The following is a 20699-nucleotide window of genomic DNA, read 5'->3' on the forward strand; positions in this document are numbered from 1 at the left end:
CTTTGGAATACATTCTGAATGTTATGATCACAGGAATTAAGATAACCTTACAATAGAAGTCTGCCAAAAAAATGAACTAAACTTTACAAATATATTAATGGAGATGTCATCACTTTGACCAGCTCAACACAAATAGCATGGCCTGTTAGCAAGCTGCAGTAGAAAACAAGATACCAGAATTAGCCTTTTTCATCAGTTAATAAAAAATTATCACATAGATCCTGTGGCTTTTAAGCATTCTAAATCCCACTTTCTTTCTTTTTTTTTTTTTTTTTCTTTTTCCAGCAGGGAGGAAGAGCATCAAGCTAATAGAAATAGGTATGCTTAGAACAGTTACCAGTAAAAAAAAAAAATCCCAAACCAAAAACCCCACCCAAAACTCCACAACAACAAAGACAAACAAATGAAAACATCCAAAAAAAAACCTCACAAAAAACACCCAACCCACCCAAAAAACCAGAAAAATACCCACCAAAAATCCCCAACACTATTTACATGCAACTTTTCTTAAATCACTTCTGTAAGCAGAATTTTTTTCTGGTGCCTGACAGGAGCAGCATTTTGCAACCGAGAGGACATTTTATCATACTAACTCTACATACATGGAGTATGAAACAGTGCCCAATGTGAGTGATTACAGTCAATGTTGCAAAGCAGCACATCACCAGTTTGTCCCTTCCTCTCTGCTTCCTATTTCTACTACTCTAATTCTGTGGCCAAATTCTAAAGTTCTTCCTTCTTTGACAAGGAAGATTCAGGAAGCATTTTTTTTTCCTTTATATTTTACCTGTACAATACAGAATTAGTCATGTTTAGGCTGATTTTGTTCATCTCACTAGAAGAACTGGGTGACACATCTTGAACTAACTTATCTGTACAACCCTTCCTGGTCTGTTTGGATTAATGTGTTTTTTAAAATAATCCCATATCCAAAGAAAGCACCTCTGCTGGGGTAAGTGGGAAGCACACTGCTTCTCTCTAATTACTGAAGCACAAAAAAGCTGCTAAGACTCTTCTTCCTCAAAAATATCCAAATGCTTCGTACCCTTTGGTCTCAGGTTCTGAGCTTAAATGAAAAGCTGTGCATTTCAAAACTAAAACTGGAAGGTATCAAACTAGTGTCAACAAGCAACATAAGACCTATACTTAAGGGAATCATATATGTAAATTTCATCACAGGTTTTCTACTCCAGACAGCAGTACCAAGACTTCTGTGCCACTGCAGTATCTAGTTATGGGCACTACCCTTCAAAACAGACCCAGGGCACACCAAGCACAACACCCAAGGGACAAAGAGGGTCAGGTGTTTTCATGGCATCATGCAAGCACCTGTTTCATCTGAAGAACTGTAGGAAGACATGGTGGCAGTCCTCAGAACACATAAAGCCTACTGGTTACAAAAGCTTGCTAGAATTACAGCAAGAGGTTTACTACATGGCAGGAAATTTTGCAAAGGAGAGAACTGTGAACAGCACATAGGATTGCCTGTGGAAGATCATGGCCTATCCATGACTGGGAATTTTTAAAAGATGTGTTCAGACAAATGTCATTTTAAGTTTGGGTGAACTTTGGTGAAAAAGTTCACCCAAACTTGAAATGGGTCCCTCAAGTTCACCATAACTGAAGTGTTCAACCAGGGCATTGTCTCAGCACTCACAGAATGCAAACAAAACAAAACAAAACAAATCAACTTCCAGCCAGATGGAAGTTCCCTGGTTAGTTCTTTGTTTTTTCCATGAACACCACAGACCAAAAACAAACCCAAAATTCAGTACACATTCTCAGAAAGGCTAGACCAGGAAAACTGGTTCCTTGGGTAACCACATAGCATGGAGGGTTTCTACATGATGGACAGTATTTTGCAATTACACAGCAACTCCAGACTGGCAAAGCAGTGCAGGGTTTACTTTCATGTTTGAGCTTGGGCTCTCTGTCTACCCAGCCAAAGGAACCTCGTGCATTATTACTCCTCCAGAGGACTGGCTATGGGTTATCAGCCTTTTACTGAAACTACCTATGGTTTTGTTCCTATTACATTTCTGTTTGTAATGGACTAAAACTCTAAACAGCTTTAAGAAAAAGCTTAATAATAAATAAATCACCTAAAATGACAGCAAATACCCTTTTCCACCTTGAAATATTTGGGCTTCAGTTGATTGCTAAGGCATACAGGACACTTCCAGGGTTAAATATTTTTTTTTTTAATGTGCTTTGAGCTACCCAGCATAAGCTTAATGCCAATTTAGCATGCTCAACTTTCATATCAACCATGGCAATTCCTTTTCTTTACAGTAAATTCGGAGGTAGAAAACACTTTCTCCTCACCTAAAAAGCATGCAGAAACTAGTGCTGTACTTTGCTGTCTCTCTTAGCTCAAAATTACCCAAGACACTGATGTTACCACAATTGCTTGCTCAGATTTCTAAGCCCTTAAACTACTTCACCTCAGATGATGATGCGCAGTAGCTGCACGTTTTACTTTGCCTGTGGCATGTAAGAAGTGAGACACATTTAGCCAACATTTCTCTGACTATTAAGGGGCCGCTCAAGGTAAACACCCCAGCAAATACGTTAGTGCTTGGCTCATGTTCTGCATCTGCATATCCTTAAGGCTGACTGCCTGGGATTATCATATTCCTGCTGCTCTAAACAGTCTATTTTTATTTCAGTTCTGCAGTGTTAAAGCTTAACTGAAAAGATTGCGGGGATTACAACAGATGAAAGAATGCTGGGGAGCAAAGAGGGTGAATACGGCAGGAAAGTATCATTTTTATCTCCAACGAAGCAAAAATAAAACAAAAACCAGCATTATAAGCAGGTCTTAAGAGCTTGGGCTGGGTCCTCCCTCCCCTTTTTTTTAAAGCCTCTTCTCCACAAAACATTTGTGGATGAGAGGATTTGAGGATTTAATTAAAAATAAAAAAAAATTAAAAGGCATTTACCACACTGAAATGAAATGCCTTAAATATCTGCACCAATCTCTCCGTGCCCAGCTCAGCATCCTCCGCGCCAGGCGGCTGCATCATCCATCACATGCTCCTGAGGGTGATGTCATCGCTGCCGCCGCCGCAGTGCCCGCAGCTCCCGCCCCGCCCGCCGGGCACCGACCCCGGCCCCGCGGCATTCCAGCGGCATTCCAGCGGGAACGGCCCCGGCCACGCGCCTCTCCTGGGAAAGCGCCCACGGCACCCATGTATTCACGCTGTTCCGCCCAAAAAAGGGCACTCCGATTTAAAAAGTGTTGCTTTCAGTATCGAATCCTGCATCTTTTAAAGACCGTTTAGTCTTAACCTGGAAAACCATCCTTCATATTGTCAATACTATGAAAGGAGTACTCATTTTACAGTTTTGCATTTTTAATAGGTAGTATGTGCCCTCCTGTTGTAACATACAGCACACACGTGTTTTCCCTAACTACCAGCAAAGAGGGAAGAACCTCAAATTATGCTAATTAATATTTAGCTTCAGTATATTCAGTAGAATAAGTAACACACGATTATATAGTCCATTTCAATATAGGAGGTTCCCCCCAGCCCTCACAAGAATTACACAATTACACAATCCCTTGAGTTCTATACAGCCTCTTACTAAACAGAGCCTTATCAAAACAGGCTATTTAAATGCTGTATCACACAACTTTATTTACAGCTATTTAAATGCTGTATCACATACCTAAAGATCTGTACAACATGGAATCAAGAAACAGTGTCACCCAAACGTTTTATACATTGGGACACTAAGAAGTCTTCCCCACAAACACACCATTTTCTCTTTGCCCCCACAACTTCAGAGCCTGAGGACACCATCAGCTAGCCAAATGTAGCAGAATTGTCTATATTAACCCTTTTTCTCGTGCTGTATGAAGCTAAGATATTTTGCTGCAATATATAATTTTATCCAAGTTAGAAGACCCATGAAAAGACGGCATTTTGGGATAGACGTATCACCCTATGAGATTTCAGAGAGCCCTTTATTCGGACGGCCAGGACAGCCCCTTCTCATTTGGGCTGCAGGTGTTCCCAAATCCCATGGTGACAGTCTGGCTGCAGAGCTGCCCGTCCATCTGCCCTGGAGGACAGAGAGTAACCCTGTGTAACATGCCTCCTTTACCTGGAAATCACAGCATTCCGGGAACTCTGCCGCTCCCCAGGTAGCCAGCTTGCTGAAACTTCCCAGAGGTGTGGAAATACATCAGGACAGTCACCTTTAGAGGGCTGACAGGAAATGGGTGCTCAGGGTGGCAATTCACACAGCCCAGACAAATGCTGGATTAGCCTAATGCCCAGGCTTCCCTCACCCGCAGGAAAGGAGGTAACTGTGCTAATCATCTTGCCCTGCAAAGATCAGTGACTGGTCAGCCACGCAATTAAGGGGAGCGGATAAAATTACCTTAAACACATCTTCTAAGATAACAGCTTGATTACAGAACTGTGATACAAACCAATGTTGAAAACAGCTTCTCTGAGAAGCATTGCTACCCCAAGAACATGGAAGTGTTTACTTCAGAAGTAGCATCACTGATGTGCATCGTTCAGTTATGGAAACAAACACAGGACAACAAAAAGACTCAGAAATTGAGGCTAAGAGCAACATCTCTTAGCCAAGATGTTGACCAAGCGCTCAAGCACACATAACTGACATTAAATTTTTTGGAAACGTGGCTAAAGAAAAGCCAAAAGGGAATGCTCTCATCCTAAAAACTCACATTCTTAAGAACACAATTTTAATTTTATTTTCACCCTGCAAATAAAAACAATACCTTTGAAGAGGGACAGACAAAAAAAAGCCAGACTCAACCCAGATTACTTTGATGCCTTAGGCTCTCTTTGGATTTCAGAATGACTCCCTGTTGTGTCATGAACAGAAAGCAAGTGCCTCATCTGCCTGGCTGCTCACTCCAGCACCAGCCTTCAACCCCCACCTCTTCTTTGACAGAAATCCCATCCTGAATCGAAGAAACATCTTCCAGTGAGTTATTTTCCAACAGAGTATTCTATTCTCTTCAATGGACCTAATCCAATAGACTTTTGCTCAAAAATCCACATGCTATGCTAAATTCTAGAGGAAGGAAAAAAGAAACACAAAGAAATTGCACTCAGAACTGCTAATTGCCTCTTACTAAGTAACAACTGGACTGATCTGGGTTAGTCTTAAATGAAAAGAAATATCTGCTAAAAGACAAGAGATAGACCAACTTCCATGGGTGGGAAAGACATAGGCACATGGGTGCTTTCCCAACCAAAGCACCAGTGTCCTTCATCCAGACAAGGCAGCCACAACTGCAAACCATTCTCCACAAGTCCTTGCATCCACTGGTCACCCCTTTGTGTTTAGCCTTATTTTGGAACAGAAAGTCTCAAAACTGTAGCTAATCAACATTTAAGCAAAAAGAATCCAAGATGCTGATGTCTTTAGCATTTTTTCTATTTCACGGCATGACTTACATCAATGACACAACACTGAAATCTGAGCTATTTTCCCTTTATTTGTACAGCTATCCTAGCTACGTTTCAAGACAAATTGCTTCTTAGTTAATCAAGCAAGAAGAGGAGGGGGGAAAAAAGTGGCACAGAAAAGCTCAACTGTAATTATATTAGTGCATTATAGACTGATTAGGTTTCATTATTTGCCCTTTTTCATTCCCCATATCACAAGATGATGACATCCTGGAAGATTTTAAAGATGATCATAAATCCCAGAATCCTACAGGTTTATTCAACTTTGTCTATTAGTTAACAATTGCAGATGATAAAACCTCAGCTGCAAGTTAACTTACACGCGACCTCCCACATTTTTCAAGTGTCCAGAAAGAAAGCACAAAAGCAAGTTCCTATTCTCCATTTTAATATGGAGAGGCTTTAAAAATCAGTCAATAAAGAGATTTCAAAATAAGGTATTATTCAATGAGAAATAATTTTAAACAAGATATGAGGAGAATCACAAGCAAGCATTGTGAAAAATTTTATATTCTTATTCTGAAGTTATACAGACACCAGTATAATTAAGTCAGTGGAACCATTAGATTCTTTTTTTCAATCATATTCAGAAAAAATGATTGTAGAACTCCATAAATCTTTGGGTTTATAAATGAAATCAGACTACTGAGGCAAAGGTGAGAAACAAAACTGAACTTTCATAAGCAGCAAATGGCAAAACCCCATCAGTAAGTGAGAATATACCCCAAAGCTGTGGCAAAGGCAAGTAAAACGTAACTGAAGTTACTGCATGTATGGGATTACTGATGGGTTTCCTTGATTTTAACTCAAGTATTTGAAGTGCCAATTTCAGTTTTATGGTAGGCTTAACTTCTGGATGCAAGTAAAGGATTCATAGAGCAATCAGAGCTGTCAATTCACCAACTGCACTGTTACTGCTTCCCGTTATAGACATTGCCTACATTCAGTGCTGCTCAGCAATCTCACACCATCTTTCACACTGCAACCAAGCAAGAGAATTCAGGAAAATTATGGTAAATACTGCAATTCTCCTATCTTTTCTCAAGCTCCATGAGCTTGCAGATGACTAGTTTCAAAATCATCTCAGGAACATTAACTTTTAGTTACACCTGTTACGGCATCTTTAAGACTGCAGACCTTTCTTCCTAGAGCTAACAAAGAACTATCAGCAGGTTTTTTTCATATCATACAGATCACTGGGCAACAACATTAGTAACCTTGGCATTCATCATTTATTCATTCATTTTTCTCAGTCCAGATTCTAAAATCACTGGGGGACTTCAACAAGGACACAGTTTAGTGGCATACCATCGAAGTGGCATGATTTCAGAGTTGTGCCAGCAGCCTTAGTCATGAGCTTAAGCAAAGTATTTGATGCAATCGTTTAATGTTAAGATCCTAGTCCTGAATTCAAGGCAATTCCAGGAGTACACCTTTTACTCCCTCCAGCTCTGATCAGGCTCAAGACCCACCCATCAAAAAACATTATACCTTCAAACTCTCACTTTAATCATAACAGCTCACAGAAATGTCCATTGTATTCCCATTTTGTTTGCATTCTATGCATTCTCTACACGTGCTGTGGGGAACTGCACCACATCTGTACCGAGCTGGTATGCAGTGGCAACCAGGACCTCACAGAAACAGACAGCTGAGAAATTGCCTGGAAATAAGAAAACGAGATTCATTAGAAGGTTACTAGCTCTAAGTCACTTTCAGGTTTTGGAATATCTGCTAAGTGTTAAGAACTTCTCTCTTAGCATTTTCAACAGCTCTCTGCTTTGCCCTGACAGCAGGACACACCTCCCATCTCTACAAATTATGGGAGAAGCACAATGTCATGCAGAGAGATGTGGGACAAGAGAAGACTGCTAGTGTAGTTGACAGCAAATACTCAGACAAGATCAGCTTCACAGACTGAACAACCTCGCTTTTCTTGGAAGCTGGCATACTCATCTATTCCTCAGTCAGGAGCAATACCAGGAAATTAGCCACCTCAGGTGTATACTACAAAACCTGGTGAAGAGCTGTCTTAAGAACCTAAGTTAAAGAAAATTCCAAATGCTAAATCACTGCTAAAAATCTGCCATTTCCTTTTAAGTATGTAACAAGAACCTTAGAGGCATCCATATTTTGTAGCAAGGTTCTTTCCAACCTGAGTTACCCTTTGATCCTATGAAATGTGTAAGACAGAAGTACAAGTATATATTTTTCAACTGCAACTTAAGATGAGACAATCAAAATCTGACCAGTTTTCCCCTTTTAAATGAGAGGAGCTGTGCTCCTAAATTTTTCTGTCCCTTAGCAATGTTCAATTTCTTCTTGCTGTCCTGTCGACATTGCTGGAAGTTCATTTGTTTTGGTGGGAACTGCTCATCCATCTCTAAGTGCTGTGATACTTCAATTCACTGCCCTGCTGAGGTAGCAAACCTTTTTGTCAGGGTAGCACACAGCTCCCACTGCAGTCAGACACTTCCCCTGTTCACTGTTGCTACAGACACTCACGGGCTTAAGGGATCTACACTCTCAGGGCTATCAGGAGGGTACCCAGCCTCCTATAAAAGGGTGGTTTTAACGCACAGTTGTCTTAACAACAAGATCTGTAAGCAATATTACTTATTTTTCTGCTCAAAACACACATGGAGTGGAAGGCAGTAGCTTCTAAATTCTGTGCAGCCACAGCTGGAACATAACATTTTAGATCATGTCCTTTGGCTCTTGTTCCAAACCACCATCTGGAGAAATCTCTTTCCACAGTGAAATTGATGAAGACTACAGCAAGGGCAGTAAAAAATAAGCGACTTAAAACAGCTTGAAAATCATCCTGCATTGTTTTATCCTGTGCAACAATAGGAAGAACTATTTCCATCAGCCCTGAAATCAATCAAAAATACCGAAAAACAGATTGCATACTCTTCAGTAAAAACACCTTTTTATAGCATAAAGTATTACTTTTTGGCTTTCTATCATTCATAGATCCCAATATCAGGCATTTACTGGTTAAGGTATTTTCCTGTTCTCCGCCCTTTTTTTCTTTTTAAATATGCACACACTTTTACAACATTTTCTTCACCTTATGGAAATACATATGCAAAAATTAGACTCAGCTAAATTCATACTTTGAGACATTATTGCTTTAACGACCTTTTTTAAATTTTTATTGTTGAATATTCCTCCTCCCTCCCCTTCTTTTCTTTGCAGGATATTTCATACTCCTTCTGTGGAAAAACTAGCCATTTGCAACAAGATGTATGCCAAATAACCTGATCTGTGCACAGCTCTCATTCCTTCAAATTCCTATTTTATTAGTTTGCAGCTGTAAGGAGCTTGGGCTCCAAAAGCCTTGAGATGCAGGAAATGTAGGATGAATCCCAGCTTCTCTAACACATTACAATGCACATACATGAGATCTGTGTGAGTGAGAAAGGGGGAGAGGCTTTTCTTCATCCTGCATTGCAAAAACGGTCAAGTTCCTATTCAGTCAAACGACAGAGAAAAAGCCTTGTCCACAGCTTGTTTTATACCGCCCTTAAACTTCAGATGTGTGTGTCTGTTAGAAGCATTTAGAAGGGGGGCAAATGAACTTTTACATCAGAGTATCTCCTTGTTCTATCTCTTTACTGAGCTGATTTTACTTAAAACACTGATTAACGTATGCTAACATATTGGTTAAAAAAAAAAAAAAAAAAAAAGGCAAGCGTAGCAAAGAGGAGTCCGCAGGGGAATTAAAGCTTGGGTATTTCACTTTTAGGATGTGAGCGGTTGCTAACAGCAACCTGTCTCCCTCCCTGCCTTTAAGGGAGAGCAAGATTAGCAGGGAACGCCAAAAGGGATGTCCAACACGCGTCTCGTTTGCTCAAGGATTACGTTAGAAATTCTAGCCTGAATTACTCTGAGCAGGTGAGTGTTGTCACCACACACGCCGCGTTAGTTAAAAAAAAAAAAAAAAAAAAAAAAAAAGCGGGGGGGGTGCTTAAAGACAATAGACGGCAGGGAGGCGAAGAGAAGAGGCGCTGGGCGGCCCGGGAGGCGCGGGAGGACGCGGGGCAGCGCGGCAGAGGCTCCCGTTCCCCGCCGCCGCAGCGCATTACAGCAGGCATTAGGCATTACATCACCGCCTTTGTGCAGGGCTCCGCCGCCAGAGCTGCAGCCCCGCATCCACCCCCCGAACCGCACGCAGGCAGAGAAAGAAGCGATCTGGAGTCACGTCAGCCCTCCTCTCTCTCCCCGCGCTGCCGAAAAGCCTCCCCAGCTGATCCCTTTGGGAAATTTCATTAGAAAGAAAAAGACCCTTAGCACGTTTGGCTTTATGAAGGGATTTCAGAGGAGAATAAACAGAAAGGATTTTGCAGATTGTCACGACTAAGAAAGGGAGATTTCATTCTTCATTTATCAAATTTGTTCTAGCAGATTATCTCCTTCAGATGACAAAGGCAAGCAGCCCGAATCTCATTAGAGCTACATTTAACACAGCTACTGAAGTACACAAATTTAACCTAAATCAAGGCTGGGTTCTCTTCGTGAACTCCAACTTACTCAGCGCCTACGTTATTGCAATGAGAGAAGATTAACATCTTGCCTTCGCTTTCTTCCATTTCTGCAGACGGCTACACGTTACTATAAATGCAGCATGTGCACTTTCACGACTCTGGTCAGAAGCACACTCCCCAGCTCAGCACCCAAATCCAGCATTTCTCAGCAGCTCACCTATCCTCAAGTCATGACTAAATAAGCTTCAGTCTCATTTTTATTAAAAATATGTAGCATATGCAATACAAGACAAAGCAAGCAGCTCCCAGTGCTACTTAAGACAGAAATCTGCACATATAATGCTCCGAAGACATTTAGATAACTGTTTCTACAGCTTTAACATTCACATGCATCGTCAAACAATTGGTATTGCAATAATGTTTCTTACAATTAATTACATCAATATTTCTTTGGGGAAACAGTTATTTGAACGTAGGGGCGCTACACTGCACTCCCAAGTGCACTAATCAAATTCTCCTTCAACTTAAAATAAGATCATATATGAAATATTGCACATTATATAGACCAAACTAGTAAAAAGCTATTTAAACTTGACTGCAATTTACGACTTCCTACTACTTGCCAACACAACAAATGCACCCTAATAGTTGTGAGCATTCACTACTGCATGCTCAGATTTTTAACCACGTAACTGTGGACGCTGATTTGGTTGCTCCCATTGAAATAACAAAATACAGTTACTTTTCTGCTAGCACAGACAACCAATAATTAATTCACCCATCAGCTTTACCCTTCAGTCTTCTAGAGCATGGATCATACAAAGATGCTATATGCCCAAACTATCCAGCCATTCACCTCCATAACACTACCTGCTAAATATCAACACTACCAAATGTTTTCCGTATTATCTTATTTCAATAGAGGGCATTCCTCCCATGGGCATGTTCAAGCACCTCTGATCCATGCCTCTAAAGAACATGCTGAGACTCACCAGGCGTTATGCAGCATCCTATAGATACCATGTGATACCATCTGCAAATCAGGGTAACAACAATGATTCAACCACTGGAAGTTAACAGTATTTTAATTAAGTTCACAAAACTGGCCTAATTTAAGCTCAATTAAAATGGGTTTGTTGGTCTTCTACTACACTGACTCACTCTACAAAAAATTCTAAATGCATATGGTTTCCTGGAAGAGCTCTTTGAGACAACAATAGCAGCTAACATTTTAATTGCATTAAAAAGCAGCAAAGTACTTTGGCATGTGTATGAATCCATTACTTCAGAAGTCTACAATGTATTTTAAAAGCACTAGGTAAGATTTTAACAATGCCTCTGCCTTCAAGTCTTCAGTTCCTGATATCATTATAGATTCACAAAGTTGTCTCTGAAGATTTTAAACTCTAAAACCAATTAGCAGTCCATAGGTGTACTTCTAAGTGACCTAGCAAGCTTAATGAGAAATATTAACTTCTATAGAGTAGAACAGTAACAAAAGGGGAATTAGATTTCTTTTAAGATGTTTTCATCTTTATTATTTACACACCCAACCCTTCTCATCACATTAAAACACAAGTTTATGGCATCAGTACAGCAACAGTTGCTGTATTGTTTAGTTTGGCAAATATTTTTATTTTTGTACATTATTAAATAAGAAGCATTCTTTACTAAAGTGCTTTTGGTATAGAGCCACTTTTGTTGTACACAAGTCATTCTCACTTGCTTTTGAGCTCCAATATCCTGACATCCCATTCAAATTGCCAACTCTCATATCTATTATTATTTATAAGAAAAATCCTGTTATATTAACTCATGTCAGAGGTTTGCAGTGTCTTTTTGTGCCTGGCACATATTGTAAGCTTGAACAGGAAGTAGTAGCACATCATTTTTCAGCACAAGCCATTTTGGTATAGACAGATAATGAATGTACAGATAATTCAGGACTCAACACAGGGGGAAGTGTACTGAGCCCAAGATTATGTACTGGTGCAGAGTTGGACTGCAAAACCTGGACTGCAACTTCTCCATAACAGACTCCCCCCAAAGTGTCCACAGCAGATACATCTAACAGTCTCCTTTTTATGCTTCCCTAACTAGCACAAGCATATACAACCAGCAGCACATAAAATGTATTTGGTATTGAAAAATGTTCTTCCCATGTCCTTTCTACACGCCGTTCTCCTGATATACTTTATCCTCACTACCACTGCACCAACCTTGCTCATGCTGACTACAGGTCAGTTCATTGGCAGTACCTGACTATAAGGGTAGTAAAATAGATGGAGCATTTTATCTACTATCCGTTTACACATGTCAGGAGGACTAGTCCAGAAGTTACTGAACAGAACCTGAAGTATATGTACAGCAGTACGAGATGTCTGGAGACCCTTTCCTCCAGCAGATGCTCTGACTCAGTACATTTCCATTCTCTGGAGAATCAGAAACAAGACTTAGTCCATTATCACACACATCTCAGTTGTATACAAATTTATGCCAATTAGCTCAAATCAATACATTTCCAGTTTCAACTGAGTTCTGAATTCAGTAACTGAGCATCAAGCACAAACTCCGTGGCTTCTAACTCTTGAAAGAAGCAGCAGCAAGCAAGCTAGCAGGATATATTAGTCAGAACATTAATACTGTCAGCAGCAGCAAAAACATCCTGGTTTCAAAGCAAACTTAAAGTGGTACTATCATCTTAATATCTGTGGAAAGCAATTATGAAGTACTCGAGACTTCTAAAAAGCAAAACTTTGAACAGGACCCACTCTGTCACTTATACTTGAAATAATGATATGCATGGTAACATTAAGAACCTAAGTTACAGCACCACAATCCAGCATCTCTACTTGCCTTCTTGATAACTTTGTTTTGTAAAGGAAGTTCACTTAAGATTCAAAATCAACAAAGCTGATGTTTATTTGGATTTATGAGAAAATACCTTGAATGAGTCCAAGAGAGTTCTGAAACAGGGCCAATACCAGAAGCTTAAGTTCCCTACCAAATGTGAGGGTTGCTGGCAGATGTGAGATAATCCCATCCTTACAGAAGGCCTGCTTTTGACCCCTTTGGGTAATTGACTGCCATTAAAATCATTTTTCAAATGTCTGTTCTTCCATCCAGACTTTTTTGAAATGCCACACATCAAGTTTTTTGACGTGTGACATTGGCTCAATGGCTCCAGTGGCTCAATGACTTTCTCTGGATATAAGCTCCCTGACTTTTTCAGATATTTTTAACTTTCCAGTTTAGAGCATAGTATTCCCCATTAAAAGGCATTGGTATTTAGAATTTGATTTCTCATAAAGACTTCCAATTAATTGTGACATTCAAGTTTTTTGTGATTTCCTGGTTTTTGTTGCTGTTGAACTGTTTTGAAATAGCTTATGATTCTGAACAATAGCCCTTGATCTCCACTGAATATTTGCTTTGCTATATCCAAATAACTGAATCACCCTTAGATTAGAGTTATAACAAGTAAGAATTGCTACAGAGCCTCTAGATAGGAAGCAAAACTTTCCAGTCTGCTTCAATTTCACCAGTTTAGCCCAGTGTTGCTACCTGGTAGTTTATAAGCACCTGCTAATAGATTATAAGTCAATTGAAGGCTTCATTATACCAGGCATTATAACTTCTTCCATCAAAGACATTAATGCAATATGATACAGTTAGGGTAGGCAGGAAGCAAATACTGGCAGCCGGTGGACAAAGATTCAGAGGAAAGTTACTTGTAGTTTTCTGAAAAGGAGGTAATTAATTATTAAGCATTAAGACTTAACCAAAGTGCTGACACAGAAGTCCAATATGAAACTAAAATATTTTAATTTTTTTGGTACAGACATCTGTGCAAACAGTTATTGATAGCTCAGGAAATGGTTGCGGGGGCAAATGTGTGCACACATGCACTGGCACACACCAAAACCAAGGAATGGGCTCTGTCAAGTTCCAGGCAACTGCACTGTCAGGAGCATAATTCAGCGAACATTCCCTTTTAGTGGCAATGCCAGCTTAAGCCAGAGTTTTACAGTAATTACCAAAAGAAGGCTGGGAATTTGTCTGATTAATCAGTACCATGTCAGTAGTCTACTATTACCATGTTAAGTCAAATATCTGTAACTCACTTTACAAATTATATTGTTTAAAAAAAATGTAGGCTGAAATACGCATCTTTGTCCTCCTTAAGGGAAGTTACTGGTGAACATCAGAGCACTTCATCCACATGGGTATGTGCATCTCCAACAGGAAGGCACAGGGATATCAACAGTCACTACCTATAATTAACCTATATGCCTATAACAGTGCTTATCACAGAGGAAAAAGATATACATAATGTGGACTTTTTTTAAAAAAGTCCCTTATGCTTAAACTGACAATCAAAAAAACGAGAGAAAATATGATTTACTTACTCAACACATGCCTGGTATCTCTGTACACTGATAAAGTACAGTAGGACAGCAGTGTATTAGTGAAGAGCTGGTTCTAGTAACTGACCATTGAGCTAATCCAGTTCTGAAATTCCAGCCCATTAAACACATTGGAAATTAGTTACGTAAACCAACTGCACCTATACGTTTCTATTCAGGGGTACCACACATCAGGAGCTCAATTGAGCTGGGATTTTAACATACTGTGGCATACCCAGTTTGTTACCTATAAAGTTAACTGTACGTCATATGCCAGCTAGAGTCTTCAACTGGGAAAGATCTTCAGTGGCTCTCTTTGTTTCCAAGACAATATGAGTATTTCTTTGTAAGGGAAGCATCATGGAAACCCTGCATTACAATAATATTAACCTATAGCAGACAGGAGCACATGTCGGAAAGCCACGGATCCAATTACAGAGGCCAGAATTACTGCATAACACCAGTCAGCTACAATGCCATCCTCTGAATTCTTCACTCTCTAGAATAGCAGCTTTAGAGCAAGAAAACAACTGGCTCAAAGATCATCTTTAAACAAATAGTTGTCAGGTGAGCAATGCTATTTTGACACAGGCAGCCATTTGCTTATCTATGTACATCCTTTATCTCTAGACTCTTCTTCCTTTACTTGGAAGTGGTATTCGCCCCGAACACACCACAGGCATTCCTTCTTCATAATGAGTTCAGTATCTGCATTTATGCTCCCTTCAGTGGATGACTAATATTACAAGCATACTATTTTGATTGACACCTAATACCATAGCTGCCATTATCACTTACATCATGCTAAAACATGAAGTGTTACCCACATCTATTTGGAGAGTAAAAGAATACAGAATTGCTTTGACACATTGTCAAGTACTGTCAAGATTCACCCACCACAGCTATGTTTTCTGTTTCTCCATCTTACAAGGTCATTAACTAAGAAGTAGAGATGATTTTACCACATTACAGCTACATATTCAATTTCAAGTATTATACAATAACATGCTAGTACAACATAAAGTTCAAGAAATAGTGAAGTGACTTACCATTCAGAAGTATCAGTACACCAGTGTTTTGTTTTGCATCCCATTTATAAGAACACATTGTTCATATTCCCTGAAACTCAATACGTCTGTGGCCAACAGAATGGATAAGCTAAACAGTGCTTGGGAAGAATAGCAATTTAAACCCTTATGCCTGATCAGGAAAAATAAACCTCTATTTCAAAACACTCACATTTGAGTTCAAGACCCCAGTAAATTTGATGTAGCTTCCATAAATGGTAGGTTTCTATATTCTATTTCCAAGTCAAAACATTTTTCAATCTTGTTTGAGCAGTCAGATGAAAAAAGGTACAGTACATGTCCCAAATCCAAGTCATCTTTGTCAATGTGTATCTTCTGCCTGCACTGTTTGCTTGACTGTCAGTTTGCTTAACAGTTGCTCTGCCTGGATTTACTACCAAATAGGCTTTGACAATGATTGCTATTTAATCCTATGTAATACCCAGATGCAACTGTTCCCAGATCAGAGGACAGTTTAAAAACACAGTCTCCTTCCTGGCTACATACAAGCCTGGAGATGTGCTAGAAATCTTGTAACTGCAAAACTCAGAAAGGACCACTATTGTAAATAACAGCCATGAATCTTTTGTGTATTATTATTGTTGTTGTTGTTGTTAGTTTCCTTACTCCTTATCTAAAATTTCAGTTTAATAAACGGAACTTTCTAATGTTTTACTTTAGACATTGACACTCCAATAAAACTGAATAACAGAGTTCACCAACTGAGCGTCTGGACTTAAGCCACCCACCACTAACAGCAACACACGCCACGTAATTCAAACTCAACAGTCAACCCACTCACCTTACACAAGCCCACTATTTCAGTTGTAGAATCTGTACACTAGCCCGATGTCCACTAACAATTCTCAGTTACTACTGCTACCTTTAGAGCTGTCAGCTTCAAGGATCTGCAGGTATTTTTGTATTTGGATCAACTATAAATTTAGTCTTATGTTTTGTTTTTATGAATTATATGAACTAGATTAGTTACTCAAAATACCTCAGTGTACATGAGAACTTGCTGGCAAGGAGATCCTGCGTAAGTATATAACTAGGTCTAAAATTATTTCCCTAATCATTTCATCTCTGCTTATATTTACTTGAAATAGAATCCTTCAATTATACCTGAACATCCTTATCCCAGTTTCTGAAATGCTTATCCTCCTGAAGAAGATACTGCCATGATCTAAAGTCAGCATACACACAGCCTTAGAAAATGATAACTGAAGTGATACATTTTAAACTTATCTTGATCTCTAAAACACAAGAAAGTCCGTTCCAAAGCAAAACGAAAAAACTCCTACCAATACCCCAGTATTCTGTCTTGTTACTACTCTAAGATACAAACCAATAACCTGCACAATTATTAACTGGCTGATAAACTCATCATTTCAACATAAGACATACCTAAGATTTAGATAAGACTCTCCATTAACAATTTAATTAAGAACAAACTAAACATTAGTAGGGTGAGTAACAGCTCATGCCCACAGCACCAGATGATAAAACGTAAGATAAATACAGCTAAGAACAAAATTTTCTGGCTGACTTCACCTTGAAGATAATGTTTTATTCTTTCTACATCTCAAATCAAAATTCAATATACCTGAATAATATAATCTATGGATTTAAACTTCTCAATGCCATCTAGGAGAACGAGGAATTACTGCACTCAGACAAAAGAAACTGGCTCATTTGGGTGGGTTGACAAAGACAAAACATGAAAAGTAATGTACAAATTTCAGTAATTTCCCAACAGCTACACATGTGTTAGCACAAGAAATCCAGGTTGTAACAGAAGCATTTCTGAGCAAACTGATTCAATGTCCCTACTCCAGGACAGCTCTTTGTGAAGTGCCACATCTTATCAGACAACAGTTTAAGCCCTATTCACAGGCAGCTGCCTTAATGCTTCAGGAAAAGCAGAATTCTGATTTGGCCTCTGCATTACCTAAGTTACCCAGTTTACACCACGGAAAAAAGTAATACATTTATTTGCTTTCAAGTAGGCACTGCCACTTTAGTGCTGAAAGAACTCAAAGACAAATATTTAAGATGATGACCTCAAATTAAGACAGTCCTTTCTCTCACACTGTTCTGTGGAATACTACTGCTGTACTGTACTGCAGAAGTATTTTGGCAGACAAAGACTTCAGCCTCCTGTCAGCACTAGTCTTCTGCAGACTTGTTTAACAACTTATACAGCAAAATTAGGAACAAGCCAGATAACTCCTGCATAATTTGCCAATACTTTGCAAACCCTGCCTTTGGTTTCCAGGACTTCCAAACAAAGCAGTATGATTTTGTTAAAACAGTTAACAGCAGATTAGCTCATTAAAAAAAAAGAAAAAAAATGTAACTAAGAAAAGCCTTTTTTAAGCAAATAAAGAAAGAGAGAAACTCTTTCTACCATTTTCCTGTGCTCATCATGTAGCAGAATGCTTCCTGATGCACATATCAGAAAGTGTGTCACTGGCAGTCAGCTACACAAAAGGGAAAGCATTTGATCTATGTCACAGTCAGCGTGTCAATCCGCAGCACTAATACCTTCCCCAACTAACCCAGGACACAGCCTGTCCTAGCTGAGGGCCACCACAATTCCATGTCAGTCTACACAAAAAGAAAACTAATAAACCCCTCATTCTTCTTCAGGAAATGAGAGTACAAAGGAAACCAACAAGGAATCTCTTTCAGCAGTTTCCAGACAACATGCCTCTAACATGACTCAGGCACTTGAAAGAGTGTTTTACCACGAAACACTGCTCCATACATCAGCAATTACTTCAGTAAGACTATGCCAACTATGTAAGCAATTCAACTTAGAACAGGGTGCCAGGGTTTGCTGCTGAACATGAATGCAGCTCACTGTGACAGGCCAGTAAGGATCTGTGTAGTACTACAGCTGGCCCTGCCAACATCATGTGGGCAAACCTATCAAAGAAACTATTTTCCCCCAAAGAATTGGAAAAAAAAAAGTCTCATACACGCTACCTAACTCTAAGCTAAACACAGATCACAGAGCAAACTCTTTCATTTGCAATGGAAGGCACATTCGGGCCAGGCCTGCAACTATTCACTTCTGCCCAGGGACTGCCTGGCACAGCCTGGGTGCTCAGGGACAGGGAGGAAGGAGTCCAGCTGCGTCTGTCTCCAACCCTCCGAGACCACCACCAGCCACTCCTCACCCTGGGCACACACAGACAAGTCTCCAAGACACAAACCCACATCCTGCTGCAACAGCCTGCATACCTAGTGAAAGCAGCAACACACGTAGTGAGGCTATAAACTGACCACTGTCCTCATTTTCTGTGTCCTTTCATACAGTTATGAAAGAATGTTTTTCCCATGTTAGTTTTCTATTTTTTCTTTTCTGCAGCATCGCAGTATTAAATCATCAAGTTAGAATTTACTCCCATTTTCCCCAATAAAATTTCTAAATCATTCTTTTTAGTTTACACAAGCATGTAAGAGAGATTTGGATTTACGGGGTTACAGGTAAACTTTTTACTAGTCATACAAACAATTCTCATTCTGCAAATCTTTTTTTAATATTAAATCTTATTTGAATTTAATTCTCAGTACATTCTTGCTTTAAAACATTAAATGTCAGTGAATACTGAAAATCTTTCTATAGCCTTTACTTTAGATGAAGAGAAGCCTGTGACTTGAAACAAGTAAAACAAAAATTCTCAGGTAACAAGGATACCCGGGTCCATTTTAGGACCCTGAAAGCCAAAGCAGCTCCCACTGGCTCTGTGTAATGTGGATCCTGGCTCCAAACACAGAATGGCTCAGACTGGAAGGAACCTTCAGAGGCTCACAGCTCAGACTCCTGCTCAAAGCAGGACCAGCTCTGAGGTCAGACTAGGTTTCTCAGGGTTTAAGGCAATTGAGTCCTGGAAATCTCCCTAGGCTGTATTCCACAGCCTCTCTGGGTGACTTCTTCCAAAGCTCAACTACCCTTGTAGTGAAAACCTGCCATGTTTCAGCTCATGACTGTTTCTTGTTCCTCCCACCACATGTATAAAAAACGTGATTTCCCAGTTCAGTTTTCTCAGTATCAGAAAGTTACAATTAGGTACCCCTGAAGCTGCCTTGTCTGAAGACTGAACTTCAGCCTCTCCTCACACGATAACGTGTCCAGCCCAGCAATATTGGTGGCTCACCAGCTGGACTCAACACAATATTCCAGAGAGTGAATACCGTGTGACAACTGATCATCTCAATCTACTAGCTAACTTCCTGTGGACATAGCCCAGGCCACTGCTGCCCTTCCTCACTGCTAGAGCACACTGCTGGCTCATCTTTAGCCCACTGTCCAACAGGACAGCCAGCAATCTCTATACACAGCTGCTACCAACCACCCAGTCCCCACACTGTATCAATCCACTGCTGGTTGATCCTCTCCTCCCTGAATCCTCTTTGTAAGTACACACAACTGGTAGATGTTCGTGGTGGAGAAGAAAGCACTGAGGAACTCAACCTCTTCATCAGTAGAAATTAAATCAGCCACCCCACTCTGCAGCAGCACTTTTTCCCTCTTTATACTCCTTTTGTTAATGTTGCAGGAGCACTACTTGTGGCCCTCAATGTCTACCTCTTATTTCAAGTCTAGCTGGACATTTACTGACTTTGCATTGCTACTTGGCATTTTTTTTCTGCAGATTAACTGTTAACAAACTTCCTTGGACATCTCCCAGTTCACTGTCTCAAGAGCCTTCCCCTTGAACTGATTGGTCCTAAAGTCTATTTTCTCTTTGGACCTAGCAAGGAAAGTACAACATGACAATTTCATTGTGCATGGAGACATTCCTTGTTGTTGTTTAGTTTTCACAACCTGTTCCAACAGTCCAAGTCTACAGATCAGCTTTCTACAGTTACCACTGAGTACCTAGAAGCACATTTCCTAAATGTATTTCTCATGGTTATATTCTTATTTGTTTCACCCAGAAACGAGCTTATGCTTAAAACAGGGAACAATTAGAGGAAATGGTGAATCATCCCAGAAAACTCCATGTATTTCTCACACTGTAATCTTCCTGTTAAAAATCCAGGTGATTGCAGCAAGTTGTTAAACAGATGTAGATAGATTGGCAATATTGGAAATAGATTGACATAGCTAAATGCCAAAAGTATCACAGGCCTATAAATTGATCTCTGAAAAAAAGTGACAGAGGAGACATTAGCATGCTAAATATATAAAGAAGATCTAAAAATTCTTTTTTGACCATTAAATCATAGCAATGTTTTCAACAATTAAATCTTGAGTTAACCAGTGAT

The 20699-nt window shown here is 39.7% G+C and overlaps 1 protein-coding gene across 1 annotated transcript in view; it reads right to left on the bottom strand.

Annotated features, from left to right (window-relative positions):
• TRIO (trio Rho guanine nucleotide exchange factor) overlaps window positions 1–20699 on the bottom strand; it is a gene marked incomplete at its 5' end in the record, with an annotated part of 243148 nt that overhangs the window by 175700 nt on the left and 46749 nt on the right. The gene's annotated exons all lie outside the window — the stretch shown is intronic.

The sequence above is a fragment of the Zosterops lateralis genome, assembly GCF_965231275.1.
Source record: "Zosterops lateralis genome assembly, chromosome: 1".
Classification (NCBI taxonomy): domain Eukaryota; kingdom Metazoa; phylum Chordata; class Aves; order Passeriformes; family Zosteropidae; genus Zosterops; species Zosterops lateralis.